Source organism: Alexandromys fortis, unplaced genomic scaffold (assembly GCF_014885135.2).
Source record: "Alexandromys fortis isolate MF-2015 unplaced genomic scaffold, M_Fortis_MF-2015_v1.1 scaffold_6, whole genome shotgun sequence".
In the NCBI taxonomy this organism is placed as follows: Eukaryota; Metazoa; Chordata; class Mammalia; order Rodentia; family Cricetidae; genus Alexandromys; species Alexandromys fortis.
In genome coordinates, this window is record NW_026067902.1 from 9,733,885 (window position 1) to 9,752,413 (window position 18,529).

General features: G+C 45.3%; 1 pseudogene; it reads right to left on the reverse strand.

Moving 5' to 3' along the window:
* Positions 1-14,485: 14,485 nt before the first annotated feature.
* LOC126494887 (ADP-ribosylation factor-binding protein GGA2-like) overlaps positions 14,486-18,529 on the reverse strand; it is a 7,005-nt pseudogene continuing 2,961 nt past the window's right edge.

Genomic DNA, 18,529 nt, shown 5'->3' on the forward strand with positions numbered 1-18,529 from the left:
TTAATGAAGTTTATGATTGTTCTTTTAAATACCTTTCCTGGAGTTCATCTAGGTAATTCTCATTGACAAACATTTCTGTAAGACTGCCAGTTTTTGAGAAGATACTGGTTTGATCTTTCATATTGTTGGTATCCTTGAGATGAAATCTGGGCATGGGAACTTTCTTTGTTAGTTCAGGCTAGACCCTGGAGGAGAACATGGAAAATCTGGGTATCTCTCTTTTCTTTTACTAGCATATTAAATATACATGCAATATGATTCCATTGTAATAAAATGGGTCCAAGCAACACAAAGGGATGAGGAAGTGAAAGTAAGGGCTTGTCTGCTCTCAGTGGGCAGGTTTCTGGGAGCAGGTGCATTAATTGCACAGAGTGAAGAGGCGTTCACACAGTATACAGGACACCACATCGTGGGTGAAAAAAGGTAATCCTTGGGGACTATTAATACCTTCCAGGCAATGATGGAAGTTAGACAGGAGGTGAAGCGTGCCCGTGAAAGTCTCATGTAGGAATCTGGCTCTATCCTGAAGGCATAGGTCCCTTGAGAACCTCTCCGCTCTAGAGTGTCACCTAAACAGTGAACCTGAGCCTTGCGAGTACCTGCTCCGGTTAGGCTCTTGTGTGTTCACTAAGTGCATATGCCAATGCTCTTCCTGTGGCCACTGGAACCTGCTTAGCTTTATAAGCCCCTCCTGCCAGGGGACGCCAAAGATATCCAGATTCATGGAGTGAGCAGCTACTGCATTCTAGCCTCTCCGTATTGCGAAAGGCCCTTGTTGGATTACCCAGCCCCTGTCATGTAAGGCAATGGTATAAATCCTGTTATAGTATGTACATATTGGATCTACTGGTTCTGTCACTTTTGAGCACCCTGCCTAATCCTCCAGCACAGTTTTAGAAAGATAACGCGAAGCATCATCCAAACAGCCCCACTACCAGCACTAAAAACAAACTGGCTCAGGCACACTGCTTGGGAACCGTCAGGATCTTAGCTACCCACTCCTTCCCCAAAATGAACTAGAAAAGAAGATCAAACTGGGGGGGGGGGGCAGCAAAACGGTGCTTCAGTCTCAGCTGCAGTGGCAGCAGAACCCACTTGGAATAGAGAGGCCAGTAGATCATTGGCCAGCAGGTGGTGGCTATAACAAGGAACTCCAAGGGGATGGGGAATAAGAAAGCCAGGAGGGTCACAAGGGGGCAAAATGCAGATGGCTCAGGGGTCAGTGACTCTCTGGGTTTCTGGTATTCAGAGAGATTTGAAGAAGGGTTTGCAACAGCCATTCAGCACCTGAAACTGCAGGGCCTGGCTTCATGGCAATCTCTGGGCAAGGGCATTGCCTTCAGGGCTTAAAAGGAAGAAAAGTCAATTCTGCGTGATTGGAAGAATAGGGGTAAATAGGCCCCCTTCCAGGGGTTGATGGCTTCTTGCTGGCTCCTTCTGGAAAAGGAAGACCTCTAGCCAGTTGTTCTCAACCTGTGGGTCTTGACCCCTTTGGGGGTTGCATATCACATATCCACATTATGATTCGTGACCATAGCAAAATTACGGGTATGACGTAACAATAAAATAGTTTTATAATTGGGGGGGGGTCACCACAACATGAGGAACTGTATTAAAGGGTTGCGGCATTGAGGAGGTTGAGAGCCACTGCTCTAGGCAGTCTTAGCCACTTAGCCTGCTCCTCAGAGTTTCTTCTGAGCTATCGGTAACTCCATATTGCATCAAGAAATCCGAATACATTTGCAACTGCTGGGTTTGTATCAGGGACAGAGGGTGTGGGCAGAATGTTCTCAGGAGCACAGCATCTGATGCAGGCAGTGTGACATCCTGGGAGTAATGTCCATGGCTCTGACCCTACCATCTCACTTCTTAGAATTTTTGTGCAATAGCATTTATGACAAAATTTACTATTAAGTAGGAAAAAATAGAAATAGCACAAATCTGCATTGATGGATTTTTAAATTAAATTATTATAGAGATAACCTATTTCTCTCTTTTAAACTCCATCCTCATCACCTGGACCTACAGAAAATACCGTGGAGGTATGTTCCTAGCTGGAGGTGGCCTCCAGGGTCCCACCACCCTCAGAAAATACAGTGGAGGTATGTTCCTAGCTGGAGGTGGCCTCCAGGGTCCCACCACCCTCAGAAAATACCGTGGAGGTATGTTCCTAGCTGGAGGTGGCCTCCAGGGTCCCACCACCCTCAGAAAATACCGTGGAGGTATGTTCCTAGCTGGAGGTGGCCTCCAGGGTCCCACCACCCTCAGAAAATACAGTGGAGGTATGTTCCTAGCTGGAGGTGGCCTCCAGGGTCCCACCGCCACAAGAAAATACCACGAGGTATGTTCCTAGCTGGAGGTGGCCTCCAGGGTCCCACACCATCATTTGTCTCATGGCCTGGGTGACTCCAGGAGTCTGATGCTGTCTACCTTTCTCCACTGGTGTCCCTCTAGGCCATTTCTATACACAGTCAATGTTCCCACCCAGTGGAATTGCATGTTGTTCAGGATAAAGTTCCAGCTCCTCACCAGGTCCCTCCCAGGTCCTACCTCATCCATATCCTTCAAAATGCTCATTCTCTCCCTCCTGGAGCTCAGTTCCACCTCCCAGCCTTAGCCTGTGCTGCTGCTATCTTGACTATGCTATTCCCTCAGCTTCTCCTTCTCTTTCTCCAAGGAGAAGTGGAAACGTCACCTCTCCATTTCCATCTCAGGCCCAGTATCTTTCCACAGCTTTGCCTATCATATTCTTTGCATAATAATCAACATAAGGTAATGCATTTTCAATTGATTGTGTTCTTATCTCTCCCACTAGGGCTGGGAATAAGGATTTAATGGACCATGAGTCCTTCTCTGGTATCCTTGCTTAGAAGTTGCTCACTCCTGTTGCTGCTGCAGGGGAGCTGATGAGTTGAGAGCTTTGGTGAACTGGAGAACCACAACACAAGGGTGAATTCCACAGGAGAAGGAGTGGGGCCCAGTCCAGGGACATTTGCAGAAGTAGGACTGGGCCAGTGACCTAGGCCAGAGCGGGCCTGAGGTGGTGAGTTCTACAGGAGCAGGACTGAGCTGGCGACCTAGTCCAGAGAGGGCCTGAAACAATGAACTCCCTGTGGAGTTGCTCCGGTAGCAGGTACAGGGGAGCAACCGCTGAGCAAGTGAGCCAGAGCCAGAAACCTCTGTGGGTCCAGGCATGAGTCTGGGACCTTTAAGGGAGTAGACCTGAGCCAGGACCCCTAAGGGTCCAAGTGTGAGTCTGGGACCTCCGAGGAACTAGGCCTGAGCCAGGACCTCTGTGGGTCAGATGTGAGTTTGGGGTTTCCAAGGGAGTAGGCAGAGACCAGAGACCTCTGCAGGTCAAGGGTGAGTCTGGGGCCTCTGAGGGAATAGGCCTGAGCTAGGTCCTCTGCAGGTACGGGTGCACCTATGTCTGGGACCTCTGATCGGAGCCAGAGACCTTTGCAGAACCAACCCCAAGTCAGGGACCTCTGCAGGAGCAGAACCAGACCAGGGACATTTACAGAAACAGGTCCAAGCCTACAACCTAGGCTAGAGCAGGCCTAGGACAGCAAACTCCACAGGAGTGGAGCAAAGCCCGGGAGCACCGAGGGACCTTCAGGAACACAGAGTGACCGACGGGGTAACTGGAACCATGGCGCTGACTACACCACGAGGAACAACCATCTGAGCCTTGGATCCCCTGGCACCTGGAAGATTGATCACCAGAGTCACAGACAGCCCCAACTACACCAAACGACTTGACCAAAGCACCTCCCTTCTCTATTCTCCCTTGAGAACCAGAGCTGCTAAGAATACCCTGGATGATGTGCTCAAAGTGTCCACTGGGACCTCACTCCTGTGGGAGCTAACATGGCAGCAGCTGACCTGTGGGAAGCAGGCCTAGAAGCCACATCCCAGCGCCTTGACCAGGCCACACAGGGCTCTACAAGTCTGGTGGCTTGGGTCCCTTGTGGAACCCCAGCTGTGTGGTGGAACATGACACTCTTGTCGTCTCCCCGGGGAATGCGCCTGGGCCACTTGTGAAATAGCTGGGGCCCAGGAAGCTTCTAGGTGCTAAGTGCAGGTGTAACCCCAGAGAGCCTTTGCAGCAGCCTGGGAAAGACGAGCACTCATAACTCGGCCACAGCAGAGCGAATCTTGTAAAAGAGACATCAAGTGTCTGGGAAATGTGACGCACGCTGGGCAGCAGCTTGTTTCTCGGAGAAATCGCCCGTAAAGAACGGGCTGCTTAAGCTCTCCATTTCCGTTCCCGTTTCCTTCCTGCTGGGACTTGACACTGACTATGGCTCACAGTTCTTTCTCGTTTCCTTTCTTCCTTCCCTCCCTCCCTTCTTTTCTCTCCTTCCCTTCCTTCGCTCTTTCCCCCTGAGATAGAAGGTTGTTATGCTGCCCTGGCTGGCTTCAAACTCCTCTGCTGAAGCCATACCCTGCCTCAGGCTTCCAAGGGCTGGGGCCACGGACACACACCATGTCCTGATGTGATTTTGATTAGTTGGCAATTCCCCTTATCTTCAACAAGGCCTTGGGTTTCTCAGCTGCTTTCCATATTCTGACCTGAGGTAGGCATACAACAAATACTTCTCTAATTAATGTCCACCCCCGCCCTAACACACACACACACACACACACACACACACACATACACACACACACTCATTCTGTCCTGTTGAAAGGCCCTGGAGAGAACCCTGCCTTGAACAATTTCAGGTGAGCAAACGTGAGTTTGTTTCAACTTTAACCCATGATCCTCCTGTCTCAGCTTCCCAGGGGCTGGAATTACAAGTGGCCCAGGCCTGGCTTTGAAACTTCGCTCTTAAGTGGTGCTAGGCACAGGGATCAGCCTGCCTAGATTTTAACCCAGGCTCTGTCTCTTACCAGATGTCACCTTGAGAGAGTTTTAAAATCTTTGCTGTGCTTCGGGCTCCTCAGCTTGGAAAGGGACCCTCATGATTCTTGTCTTAGTTACTCCTCTATTGCTGTTTCAAACACCATGACCAAGGCAACTTCTGAAAAAAAAAAAGCATTTATGGGGCTCCCAGTTTCAGAGCGTGTCAGGGAACATGGAAGCAGATAGACAGGCACGTTGCTAGAGCCATAACTCACAGCTATAGCTAACTGGGAATGATGCGGGCTTTTGAAACCCCAACCCCCACCCCAGTGACTTGCTTCCTGCAAGACCACACCTCCCAAACCTTCCCAGATTGTTTCACCAACCTGGTACCAAGCTTTCAAACATGTGAGCCAATGGGGTCTCACTCAAACCACCACAGCACCTCTTTAGACACTGGCGTGGGGGATATAATGGATTGACGAACACAAAGTGCTTACAAGAAAAACTGGCACACAGGAAGTGAGCTATTACTTATTGCTATATTATTTCCCTTAAGAAGAATTTTATTAAAGCATATAAATAGTGTACCAATTTTGAATTTAAAGTTTCGCCAGCTCTGCTATCCAGACACTCCCACTGAAGCTGCATACAGCACTCAAAGCACAGAGCATTTCCACCTCCCCCAAGCCCCTCTGCCACTTCGGTCCCCGGCTCCAGCCCCTGACAGGGGAGTTGCAACAGTCCTCGGTTCTAGCACTTTCCATAAAGAGGATGCACATCTGAGTGCTGACTCCTTTGGATCAGCATCAGTTTTTTTTGTTTGTTTGTTTTTGTTTTTGTAATTCCCTCTCTTAGTAGTTTACACCTTTTTTTTTTATTGCTCTAAGTCAGGTTATAGCCAATTATTTTCTCCACCCGAGTTTTCTTATTTGTAAACCGAGGTTAATGCCTTCAACCCTCTTGAAGATAGGAAGGTAGTAAGGAGATTTGCAGGCCTCGCTAAGAACATACGTGCTGTCTCCCATACTTCCCCTACTTCTCTGGAAGAGGTGCTTACATGATAGAGAGCTTTAAACCCAGAGGACCAAAGGCATTCTGGAACTGAGGGGGAGAGGGCTTCAGAGTACATTCGCAGCTGCAAAAGAATGGCTTTGTTTATCAAGCAGACTGTTATTTTTTAATTTTTTTAAAACCTGGGTATCCTTTCTACTACCTCCCTTCTCTGAGCATAATTAAAATGCAAGCCGGCACTCCCCAGGAGGAGATAGCTGAACATTTAATTGCCCTGAGCAAAAACTTCTAGCAAAAGGTCATGCTACAATGGTAGCCCAGGCTCCTTTGCATTTCTCCCACAACATTGGGGATAATGCATTAGTCTGTGTGCACGGGGGACCCAACTCTGAGACAGCATCGGTCGGGCTACAGGGTTACCATTAAACGCTCACCCAGCCTCATTCTGAAGACTGTTTCTGTGGCTTGGATTCGTGCCGTTGACTGCCACCCCAGCTGACCCTGTCTGAGTGGACAGGCAGGGTCAGAAGGTCTTGACCAGTGGGGACAGCTCCTTTTACCATAATGCCTTGTCCTTGAAGTGGGGCCAGGAAGACACATCTGCTGAGTGACAGACAGTGGGACTCTCAGAATTGGGTCATTACCAGCTGGGGCTGTACAGGCTTAGGATAGGAAAGGTTTCTTGCACTCTTGTTTTCTCTTCTTTTGCTTTTATTTCAACATATTTAAGAAGGGGAAAAAAGTAAGATAAATATAAACAAAAGCTTGTTCTTAAACTGATGGCATCTTGTGGCCTCTACAGAATCACACCTGGTAGGCACATCATCACAAAGCCTGTTGAAAGTCAGGGAAAGCTTGGTGAAGTTTATTTATTGCTTTACTTTTTAGACAGGGTCTCTCTTATCCCAGGGTGGCCCTCAGATCACTACTCGGGTGAGGATGACCTCGAACTTTTGACCTTCCTGCCCCAGCCTTCTCTTGTGCAACTGCTCCTGGTTCTCAAAGTACTGGGATTCAAATCCAGGGCTTTGAGCATCCAAGACAAGCAATCTAACAGAATCGCACCTATGGCCTGTGACGTTTACACATAAGGAATAAACCAAACTTAGACAACAGGGTCTTTGGATCGAAGCTAACCTCAGGACTGGGTTAGGTCCTCACTGATGCCACCAAAAATAGGGTTTTTCCATGTTTCTGCCTCACTCTCCTCAGCAAGATGACTCCCAGCCTTAATGTGAACATTAAGCCCTCCATGTTTCCCCCTTCCCCAAGCTGTTGGTAGCCACTGCTCTATTTTCTGTCCACACATTTAAATATTCTTATTGCCTCATACAAGGGAATCAAATAGTACTTTTGTGTCTGGCTTGTTATACTTAGCTTGCCTTCAAGTTTCATTTTTCTTAGAACACGTGCCTGTTTTTTTTTTTCAAAAGAAGACTTACAGTAGGCTACCAAGTCTATAAAAATGTTCAAAACCACTAATCATCAGGCAAATGCAAACTTAAAACAATAAGGTGTCACTTCCTACCTGTCAGGGTGGCCACAATCAAAAAAGCAAAGGATATGGGAGAGAGTGTGGAAAAAGCAGACACACACACACACACACACACACACACACACACACACACGACCTTTGAACATTGTTGTTGGAAAATTAAAGTACCTATGAAAATAGTGTAGACTCTCCCCAAAAAATTAAAAGTAAGGCTTGGAGGCTGCTCAGTATTAGGATACTTGCCCAGCACACACAAGGCCCTGGGTTTGACCCCCAGCACTGTTAAATTGCAAATAGAACCATCATATGATTCAGCAAACCCACTACTAGGTCTACAGTCAAGAGGAGATGGAATCCATATTTAAGACAGAGCTGCACTCCCAATTTCATGGCTGCGTTGTCTACAATAGTTAAGGTACAGCCTTAAGCGCTTATTAAACACTGAGTGGGCATAGCATAGCATGCTATAAAAACCTTAAGGGCCCCATATTAAAAACCAGAAAGTAATGCTGTCATACTGGCAACAACGAGGATGACCAAGGAGGACATCATGCTACGTGAAATAAACCAGACACAGAAAGAAAATTACCGCATGACCTCACTCGTGCACATAAATCTGAAAAGGTCAAACTCATCGGAGTGGAGAGTAGAATGGTGGTTACCAAGGGCGGGGGGGGGGGGGGGGGGGGGGGGGGGGGGGGGGGGGGGCGGGAGGGGGGACAAATCAATGTGGGAGATGTTGGCCAAGAGTATAGTTTTAGTAACTCAAGCTGGGTAAGTTCTAGAGGACTATTTATGGTGCGGTGACTATGGATAATAACAATATACTATATTCATCACGGTTGCTTAGGGAATAATTTTTAAGAGTTCTCACCACCAAAAAAGATGAGTAATACACCCACTAATTAGCTTGATTTAGTCATTCCAAAATATATGCATTTCAAACATCTTATTTGTGACATGTACAATTTTTATTTGTTAACTAAATATTTATTTCTTTAAAAAGTTCAAAATAATTCCTTCTTAAAGTTGAGCAACGTTCCATTTATGTATTCGCCACCATCATTAGTTGATGGACCCTTGAGCTGCATCCACCTTTTACCTGTTGTGAAGGATGCTACTGTGGACATGGGTAGGCAACGCTGAAGCCTTATTTTCAGCTATTCCAGGTATATACACAGAAACAGAGCTGCAGGGCACAAGGAGTTTTGTATTTGTTTTTGGAAACCATCTACAGCAATTGCACATTTATTTATCAGTAAGGAATGAGTTTTCCAATTTCTTTACGTATTTGCCAATGCCTGTTTTTTTTTTTTTTTTTTTTTGGTTTTTCGAGACAGGGTTTCTCTGTGGCTTTGGAGCCTGTCCTGGCACTAGCTCTTGTAGACCAGGCTGGTCTTGAACTCACAGAGATCTGCCTCTGCCTCCCGAGTGCTGGGATTAAAGGCGTGCGCCACCATTGCCCGGCTAAATGCCTGTTATTTTTTATTTACTTGACAACAGCAATGCAACAAGTATCAGACAGCATCTCATTATGCTTTTTCACTTTCCCACTGTTGTGGTTTGGAGGAAAATGGGCCCCGTAGATCCATCGGGGCTGGTACTATTAGGTGGTGTGGCCTTGTTGAAGTAAATGTGGCTTTGTTGGAAGACGTGTGTCACTAGGGGTGGACTTTGAGATTTCAGATGCTCAAACCAGCCCCAGCGTCTCACTCTAGTCCTGCTGCCCATGGATCCAGATGGAGAACTCTTAGCTACCTCTCCAGCACCATGTCTGCCTGCATGCTGCCATGCTTCCCTCCCTGGGAATAATGGGCTGAACCTCTGAACTATAAGTCAGCTCCAATTAAATGTTTCTTTATAAGGGTTGCCATCGTCATGATGTCTCTTCACAGCAATAGAAACCCTAACTGACACCCAGTAAAGCTGAGTAGCATGTCACGTCATTGTTAGTCATTTGTGGATCTTCTTTGGAGAATTATCTAAAGACCTTGCCTGTTTTGAAATTATTATTATTGTACACGGTATTCATTCAATGATGTTCTGTACTTAGTTACCACTTGGCTCTCTATTTGCATCACAGTTCCCCACCTTGGATTGGCTGGGCAGCTGGCTGTGATTTACAACAAACAAAGGGTCACAATGCTTTTGTTTCATTACAAAGATTTTTTTCTTTGCTTTAGAATCTTTTTTTTTAAAATTGTTTTTATTGAGCTGTATATTTTTCTCTGCTCTCCGTCCTGTCTCTCCCCTCCCCTTCAGCCCTCTCCCATGGTCCCCATGCTCCCAATTTACTCAGGAGATTTTGTCTTTTTCTACTTCCCATGTAGATTAGATCCATGTGTGTCTCTTAGGGTCCTCTTTGTTATCTAGTTTCTCTGAGATTTTGAATTGTAGGCTGCTGTGGAGCTCCTTCTGCTCCTTCAGCCAATAGCCTTTAAGATACCAGTCCACTTGTGCATGGTCTCTTTCACTATAAATGCAGCTGTAAAGCCTGTGCTCACTCTCTTGCTTCCAGCTGCTAGACTCTGTTCCTGTTCCCATTGTGCAGAGGACTGTGATCTAGGACAGTGATCTGTAAGTTTACCCTTTATTTTTTTATTTTTATTTTTTTTTATTTTCAAGACAGGGTTTCTCCATAGCTTTTTTGGTTCTGGTCCTGGAACTAGCTCTTGTAGACCAGGCTGGCCTCAAACTCACAGAGATCCGCCTGCCTCTGACTTCTGAGTGCTGGGATTAAAGGCGTGCACCACCACCGCCCGGCAAATTTACCCTTTATTATGCGTAATTCTGAACTAGTGTGGGATTATTTTGTAACTTCCACCATCATCTGGTGCCCAAATGTGGGGACTAGTCCATCTTTTTTTGGACATGAGGCTGCAACTGCAACACCTGCTGGCTATAATGATTATTACACCTACTCCAATTCATTGCAATTACTTTATAATGGAAAGATCTGAAAAGCTACAAAAATGACTAATACCATCCAGGAGTTCAATAATTATTTTGCTTATAATACGGAAGGTATTGTGCAAGACTGACATGATTTTCCTTCCCTTTATTTGATTCTAGGAATTAGCTTTGCCTTCAATATTATCTCATTTAAAATGGTTTAATACTTTGGAGAGGGATAGCATCAATTTGACAAAATTATCTGAAAGAATTTGTGCTGTTGAACCTAACTATCGAAGTCTGTTGAAAAAAGTTATGATAGGTCCAAGAATGAGACATTATCTTTACTGAACAAGTTTCATACCTTAGAACAGAACACTAGACAGGAAATTCAGACTTTACAAAAGGCAGTAGTAAAAATATTTGAAAAGATTGATGAATTTATTGAAATTGATGAGCAGGGAGGGATGGAAGGTACAAGGACAGGATTTAGCCTGGGTATGTGCCAGACCCAGGGGTGACTTACACAGAGTTTTAACTGCATATCTGGTAATTTCCTCAGAAAGACCATCTGGCACAAAGTACCCTAAGGTAGCCAAAGAATATTCATGGGAACCAATATGTATGAGTGATCTAAAAGAAATAAAAACAAGCAATAGTTTCTTATGGGCTACATTCACCTTTTGTCAGGGAAATGGTGAAAACATGGGCTTCAAGCACTAAGACCACCCCATACTGTTCTGGATGATGGAATAAACCTGGAAGGTGAGTCAAAAACTTCAGTAGGGAAACGTATGTTTTGATAGACTTCTATAAATGATCAAAGACCAAAGCTAAAAATGCATATAAATGAAATTGTAAATTGAGGGATTACTAGACACAGGTGCGGATGTGACTATCATTACTCCAGAATCTTGGCATCCAGTTTGGCCTCTTCAAGAGGCAGATACTTAATTCCTAGGAATTAGAACCCTATCTCAAGTAAAACAAAGCACGAGGTAGGTTGAATGCATAGGGCCAGAAGGACAGAAAGGAAAGCTGAGGCCAAAATATTGCAGTGAATTTATGGGTCCATGACCTATTGCAGCAATGGAATACCAAGGTTAACATTTCTGCAGTTCCCCAAACTCGTGTTTCTGGGAAGGATATTATAAAATATTATACACAAAGGTCACCAGCCATTCAGTCTGTACAAGAACACAAAGCAACTAGCAAACCCTCAGAGGTGCTAACAGCCTTGCCTTTAAAATGGTTAATTGAGAAACCCATATGGGTTTAAAATGGCCTTTACTGAAAGACAAATTGTAGGCTTTAGAACAGCTGGTACAGGAGCAATTAAATGTTCACCATATTGAAGAATCAACCAGCTCTTGGAATTCTCCTGTATTTGTTGTTAAAAAGAAATCTGGAAAAGGGAGAATGGTGACAGATCTAAGAGCTGTCAACAAGGTTATTCAACCTATGGGCCCTCTACAGTCTTGAATTCTTCTGCCTTCTCTATTACCAAAAGGATGGCCTCTTATAGTTATTGATTTAAAGGATTGTTTCTTCACTATACCTTAACAAGAAAAGAATTGAGAAAAATTCACTTTCACAGTGCCTACTTGTAATAATTCTCAGCCTACTAGGAGATACCAGTGGACCATCCCCCCACAGTCAATACTCAAAATAGTCTCTCCTTGTGCCAATACTTGGTAAATCAGCCATTGGAAATAATACTTAAGCAATTTCCTAAGTCTATAATTTACCATTACACAGATGACATTTTGTTATCAGACTCAAATGCAGATACTTTAGAAAAAATGTGTGAAGAAGTAAAAAAGTTTTGTCTTAATGGGGATTACAAATTGCTCCTGAAAAAAATACAAAGAGGAGATTCTGTCAACTACCTAGGTTACAAAATAGGTTTACAGAAAATTAGAACACAAAAAGCACAAATTAGGAGAGACTGATTGTGGACTCTTAATGACTTCCAAAGATTATTAGAAGATATTTCCAGTCTATGACTGGCTGTTGGGATAACACCTGACCTAATAGTTCATTTAAACAAAACCTTAGATGGTGAAAAAGACTTAATTAGTCACAGAAAATTAACAGCTGAAGTGGAAAAAAATTGATGGTATTGAAGAGAAATTACAGGAGGCAGTGAATCCAAATCTTAATTGTATTCTAGTTATATTGACTCCCAGAACATCCCCTACAGGAAGTTTAATACATAGGGAAGATATTCTCTTAGAATGGATCTTTTTTACCACATAAACAAGTAAAAAACTGAAAACTTATGTGGAAAAAGTCTCTGAATTAATTATAAAAGGAAAATTGAGACTTTGTCAACTAGCAGGTATAGACCCAGCAGAGATTATAGCTGTTTTTTTTTTCTGCTGATGAAATTAAAAAATTATGGGAAGACAATAAACCTTGGCAATGAGCTTGTGTTAATTTTCGGGAGAAATTAATAACAATTATCCCAAAAGTGGTAGAATTAACCTTATTGTTGAGGGAGCAGTCTGTTTGGTGTTCTGTAAACTTCTTGTATCTTCATATGCATATTTTTCTTTAGGTTGGGACAGTTTTCTTCTATGATTGTGTTAAATACATTTTCTGTGCTCTTGAGTTGAATTTTTTCTCCTTCTTCTATTCCTATTATTCTTTTCATGGTATCCCACATTTCCTGAATATTTTGTGTCAAGCTTTTGTTAGATTTAATGTTTTCTTTGACTGATGAGTCTATTTCCTCTATTGTATCTTTAGCACTTGAGATTCTCTCTTCCATCTCTTGTATTCTTCTGTTTATGCTTGCATTTGTGGTTCCTGATTATTTTCTTAAAATTTCCTTTTCTATAATTCCCTCAGTTTGTGCTTTCTTTATTGTCTCTATTTTGGTTTTCTTTAAGGGATTTATTGATGTCTTCTAATTTTTTGTTTGTCTTTTCCTCCATTTCTTTGAGGGAATTTTTCATTTCCTCTTTAAGAGCCTCAAACATTCTTCTAAAGTTAATTTTTAGGTAATTTCTTCTGCTTCATCTATATTTGGGTGTTCACATCTTGCTGTTGTAGGTCCACTAGTTTTTGTTGGTGTCATGTTGCTCTTTGTGGTGTTGAGTTTTTTTTCTTACATTGTTACCCATCTTTTCCTCTGATTGCTGTAAGTTGGGGCTGTGTCTCTGTTGATCAATTTTTCAGGTGCCAGAGGATCCAAGGCTCAGATCGTTACTCCTTGTGGTACTGTCAGGGCCACAGTTCCAGTCACCCTGAAGGTCACTTGGGGTTCATTTGGCCCTGCTCCTAAAGAGGTTGCTTGCTTGGGGCTGCTTTTGCTGAGGTTGCTGCCTTGGGCCTGTTTGGGCAGAGGTTGCTGGCTCTGGTCTGCTTCCTCAGAAGTTACTGATTCACACCCAGTTCCTCAGAGTTCTCTGGCTTAGGCCTGCTCCCTCAGTGGTGGCTCCCTTGTACCTGTTCCTGTGGAGGTCGCTGCTTCAAGCCTCCTCAAGCTGAGGTCACTGTCTCAGGCCTGCTCCAGTAGAGGTTGCTGGCTCAGGCCTGCTCCTTATTTCAAAGTTCTTTAGCTTTGAGATGTTTTTGAACAGAAAAAATGAGGATGACGTTGTGGGTCCCAAGTTAGGGCCCAGACAGGTTGCCCAGTCAACATAACCCGAGGCCTAAGGAAGGCCTCAGAGGGTCCATCTAAGGGAGAATCTAAGGCACCATAGTGAAGGACATGATTGACCCACCAAATATGGGTCTCATGGCTGCCCCTTGCCTGGATCCAGAACCATAAGCATTCCATTTAGAAGATCTGACAGAGCATCTGCAAGCAGAATTTGCTAATGAAAATGAGACAAGGCCATTCTTGGAAGAGTGTTCCTCAGAAGACACTCTCTGTCACAAGACCAACCAGGTCCCTTTCTAAGGTCCCTCAGAATAGCAGCCTGGGAGCAAGTAAGACTTTCCAAGGCTGACAAGGCACAGAGTGGACAAAGGAAAAGATTGCAACACCTGGGAAAATTTTTGGCTTATAAAACTCCAACCTCAGGCAGGGACAACAGTAAAAACCAACATGCAGAAGCAGATATGAGTGCAGCAGAGATGATCTCAGAAGTTGTCAGCATCCCCCACACTGCCCATATCCCAATGATCTACAGACATAGATCCGCAATCAAGGAGTCCGGAAAGAACACTTGGCAGTTTGAACTATGTTACAACAAGTCCTACCAGTCAGTGAAAGGAACACTGGCCTAAGTTTGCCTGAAGAGCCTTGGGTGAGAAGTCTTGGCAGTGCTCAAAATAGCCAGCCAAGCTAGAAAGTCTTTTGCTTCTCTTGCTTTGAATGGCTGCCTGCCCTGGTTGAAAGTCAGCTTATACTGCAACCGGATAGGGTCTTGGTGTGGGTTGTCAAACAGCGGCATCTGAGATACCTTGACTGGAGGCATCAAAGGACTAAACGCAGGGACCTTGGAGCTGGATGCTGGCTGCAGCTTCACTCGCATTGACTTGGTGACAGTCACCTGAATCATATTGTCCCAGACAGGCTTGGTGGTAGTGCTCATCATGGCCAACAGCAGCACCTGCACATCTGGGTGGCCAGGGGCCCCGGTCTGGGGGAAGTGCAGCAGTATTCTGAAGCCATTCCGGTCACACACGATGCTGGGTGGCAGGCTGCTGGGTTTCACAGACTCCAGTGGGACGTACACTTGAGCCAGAGGTGTATTCTGTGAGGCTGGGGAAGAAGCCAGTGGTCCAGCCTTCCAGGGACAACCTGGAGAGGATTTGGTATCTGGTGGCACTTCTTTGGGGATGCTCTTTTTGCAGCTCTTTTTTTTGCTCTTTTTTGGGGTGGCTGTGGCGAAAGGAGATCCAGCAAGCTCCTGCAGGCAGAAAGGCTCTGGACTCCAACCCCCAGGAGTGTGAGGGTAGCCACCTGCTTGTCTTTACAGCAACTTGGAATCACAACCTTGTTCCCAGCGGTACCATTGTATCACTGATCTCTATGGGTGCCGGGTCCTGATGAAGCAAAACTGGAGCTTCCAGGTCAACAAGGGGGCAGCTTTTCCTGTAGGCTCTTTGGTTTAGAGAGACTCTGGAATCCTCCCTCCGTAGTGGGTCACTGTGTTGACTCACCCTTCAACCACATTGACTCATCCCTCTGCCACCTGTTTGTACAGCCAGAAGCCCCTGAATGAGCAGGCCATTTGCCGTGTCACTTGCTAGCTAGAACAGGGTCCGTCGCAGCTTCTCGCATCTTTCATAAACAACTTGCATGGAGGACCTCGTGGTCAGGCAGGGCTGGGCCTGGCCTCTGGTACAAGCTCAGCATCTCCCACAGCATCTTCATGTGGTTCTGTACTTCCTCCACCGCACTGACTCACTTGAAAACTGTCTCAGACTTTCCTTGTTCCTCCTTGACCAAATTCTCCATCAGCTGGTTTGCAGTTGGAAGGTCCTCAGGGTGTTTGCTCTTGAGAAGTCTTGGCAGAGGCGTTGCCATTTCCTCGTCAGCATCAAAGATGGAGCTCTTTAGCCAGGAAGAAGGTGGGGGCAAGATTTTATCCATCGGTGGCTTAGGATCTTGCTATGTTAGTCCTTGCTTCTTCAGCGTTTGATGAGCGTCTCAGATCTTGATGTCTTCTGGAAACCAGACCATCCAGCTGAAGAGGAATCCAATAACTCTTCCTTTAACCTTCTCCATTACCCATGCCCCTAGGTACTTTGGGGATAACACTTTGATCAGCTTTTTCAGGAAGTAGAACTTGACCACCTCAATGTGGATCTTTCCCCCTCCACTTCCCCCACCCTAGAAGCGGTGTCTGCACATTTCCAGCGTGGTCAGGGTGTAAGAGTCTTCCTTCTCTTGTGGAGACTGATTCTTTGGACTAGTAGCCAGGGTGTGTCAGGCCACTGGGCTTACTGATAAAACACTCGTGGAAATTCTGGATAGCTGAACACTCTTGCTCCACCGTGCATGGGTCTGTGGCTGTGTTGAGCCACAGCTCCAGCACCGAGGTGAGGTCCAGGAGCTCCCTCAGCTGAACCGGTCTGCTCCAGGGCTTTGGTCTCCACTGCCACCGCTATCGATGCCGTTGGCCCAGCCCAATGCTGAGGCTACAGTCCTCAGCCACCCCTGCCCCAAAGCTGCAATCTCTGCCACCGCTTAGCCTTCTCTCCAGCTGCCAAGACAACAGGGCAATTTTATTATTATTGAGCTCTTTCTTTTATTTTTGAGACTTTAGCAAAATTATATCCACTTCTCTCTTCCCTCTAAACTCTCCCAGAGATCCCTCCCCACTCCCCTTCAAAATCACAGCCTCTTTTTTCCGTTATTTGTTGTATGTATATTTGTGTATGTATGCACAGATACATTCCTAAACATAGCCTGTGTGGTCTACGCAGTGCTGCTTGTATGGATGTTCTCAGGGCTGACTATTTGGAACTAGATGTGCTCTTTCCTGAGAAGACTATTTCTGTTATTGCTTAATAACACACAGTTCTTAGTGTAAGGTTGAGGCCTCAGGGGCTTCCCTCATCCATTTTGGCGTGTCTGTTCATGTCATTCTTGTTCAGCTTGTGTTTAGGCAGTCACATTGGTGAGATTTTTATGGTTGTAACTTCTGATATTCCTAGGAGACACAATCTCACAGCAAACTCCCTGATCCTCTGGCTCTTACCATCTTTCTGTAATGTTCCCTGAGCCTTAGATGCAAGAGTGTTTTGTAGATGTATCCGTTGGGATTGGGTTCCACAACATTACATTTTGATTGGTTGTGGATGTCTATTGTATCCTCCATCTGCGGCAAAGATAAGTTTCCTTGAAGAGGGCTGAGGACTATACTTATCTGTGGTTATAAGGCAAATGTTTAGATTGTCGTTGTGGATTATGCTGGCTTAGAAAAGTAGGCTCTCTTCCAAGAGCCATGACTTCATTAACCCTAAGTAGTTGGCTAGGTTCCCAGTACCACGAATGGTTTCACTCTTGCTGAGCACATCTTAAGTCCATTGAGAGGATCGTTGGTTACCACCAAGGTATTCATGCCACTATTGCACCGCCAGGGTTATTCTGCTGTGCTGGTCATTGTTGTGGTTCACAGCTGTCATGGCTGGGTAGGGCTGTTGGTTGCTTCTCTCCTTCGAAAGCTTGCCTGGTATCTTCTTATACCATGAAAACTAGTCTTCAGGGAGGGAGCATCTGGCTCAGTTCCTGCTCAGAGGCCTCTAGATCCTGTTTCTGAAGTGCACGGTGGCTTCAGCAATAGGGGCTCACCTTCTGCCTCTGGAGGATGAAAGGTCAACAGCAATAGGCTGTATGTTTTTGGAATCCTCTGGAGAACCTGGATAAGGGCTTCTCTGTCTGCTACTGGGGATTTACTTAGAAAAAGTCTTTGATTCTTGGAGGGAGCATTGCCAGGCCAGATGAGAAAAGCTTATTTGAACTATATATTTATATATAGAACTATATATTTATATATAGAATCATGTCATGCACCTACAGTGTCTTGTTGAGATAAATAGCTAATAATACGATTTCTTATTATCTTTCCCGACATCCTTATTGTTAATTTACCCTCCTCCCTCACTAATGGGTCCACCCTTTCCCCACTGTATCTTGTTATTCCCCTTTACCCTCCTCCCGCTTTCTGCTCTATTTACCCCCTTCCCCTCTCGCTAAAGAGCCCCCATTCTCTGTCAATCTGAACAGATCCCTGTGCCCTGCTACTTCCCTCTATATTGTTTCCCAACCCCTTTACTCCAGGAATGGCCCCCCTTTACTAAAGGAATGGCCTCTTTTTATTTACATGTTTTCTGCGGTTACTCTAAGATATGTACTCAAGGATTTGGAGCTAGGAGCCTCCAATGAGAGACAACATGCGATGTTTGTCCGTCTGGGTCTGGGTTACCTCACTCAATATGACCTTTTCTAGATCCATCCGTTTATCTGCCAAGTTCTTTGTTTTAGTTTTCTTTACAGCTGAATAATACTCCATAGTAATTATGTACCACATTTCCTTATCAATCTGGAGGCTGTGGGGGCATTTTGTTTGCCTCCATTTCTTAGCTGTTGTGAGCAGAGCAACAGTGGACATAGCTGAGCAAGTGTGGGTGCAATAGGGTGTGAAGTACTTTGGGCGTATGCCAAGGAGGGCATAGCTGTGTCATATGGCAGGTTTATTTTTAGCTCTCTGAGAATTCTTCCCACTTCTCTCCACAGTGGCAGTTCCAGTTAGCAACCCCACCAGCAGTGAACACAGCCCCCCCCCCCCCCCCCCCCCCCCCCCCCCCCCCCCCCC